This window comes from Perkinsus marinus (assembly GCF_000006405.1).
Source record: "Perkinsus marinus ATCC 50983 genomic scaffold scf_1104296970884, whole genome shotgun sequence".
Lineage (NCBI taxonomy): Eukaryota > Perkinsozoa > Perkinsida > Perkinsidae > Perkinsus > Perkinsus marinus.
The window spans coordinates 1-995 of NW_003202275.1; the positions used below are offsets into that span (position 1 = coordinate 1).

At 47.4% G+C, this 995-nt stretch overlaps 2 non-coding genes across 2 annotated transcripts; both read right to left on the reverse strand.

Moving 5' to 3' along the window:
* Nucleotides 1-272: 272 nt before the first annotated feature.
* Pmar_PMAR021913 lies at nucleotides 273-345 on the reverse strand. Its single transcript has one exon. It is a non-coding gene; the product is annotated as a tRNA-Arg (tRNA).
* A 300-nt stretch (nucleotides 346-645) lies between these two features.
* Nucleotides 646-718, reverse strand: Pmar_PMAR021915. The gene has a single exon. It is a non-coding gene; the product is annotated as a tRNA-Arg (tRNA).
* Between the last annotated feature and the right edge of the window lie 277 nt (nucleotides 719-995).

The following is a 995-nucleotide window of genomic DNA, read 5'->3' on the forward strand; positions in this document are numbered from 1 at the left end:
CCATCCGACACGCTGAATAGATCGCAAAACTCTTGCTTCTCATATAGGGGCCTCCATTATAGATCACAAAACTCTTGCTCCTCATAGAGGGGCCTCCATTACATAGTGTTCTTAAAGGGGTCAATTCATTGGAGATCGTTCGTTGGCAGACCAACAATCTTCTTGTACCCTTAGCCTCAGCATGTATCCCGACGAGTCACAAGGGTATACAATCAACATCGACATCTGTACGGCCAGTGTCATCCGTATATGAGCGCTTCCCGGCGTAGAAACGATCTCGATGGAACTCGAACCCATAGTCTTTGGTTCCGAAGACCAACGCCTTATCCATTAGGCCACGAGACCAATGAGTTTAAGATTTACCCCACTATCTCGTCACTACGCGCAACACTGACTTAACGGCACACGTGATTTCGCATTCGAGACGCTGAATAGATCACAAAACTCTTGCTCCTCATAGAGGGGCCTCCATTACATAGTGTTTTCAATGAGGTCAATTCATTGGAGATCGTTCGTTGGCAGACCAACAATCTTCTTGTACCCTTAGCCTCAGCATGTATCCCGACGAGTCACAAGGGTATACAATCAACATCGACATCTGTAAGGCCTGTGGCATCCGTATATGGGCGCTTCCCGGCGTGGAGACGATCTCGATGGGACTCAAACCCACAACCTTCGGTTCCGAAGACCAACGCCTTATCCATTAGGCCACGAGACCAATAAATTTGAGATTTGTCCCACCATCTTTGCCCCCCATTAACTTCATGGCACACATAGTGTCCCATCCGACACGCTGAATAGATCGCAAAACTCTTGCTTCTCATATAGGGGCCTCCATTATAGATCACAAAACTCTTGCTCCTCATAGAGGGGCCTCCATTACATAGTGTTCTTAAAGGGGTCAATTCATTGGAGATCGTTCGTTGGCAGACCAACAATCTTCTTGTACCCTTAGCCTCAGCATGTATCCCGACGAGTCACAGGGTATACAATCA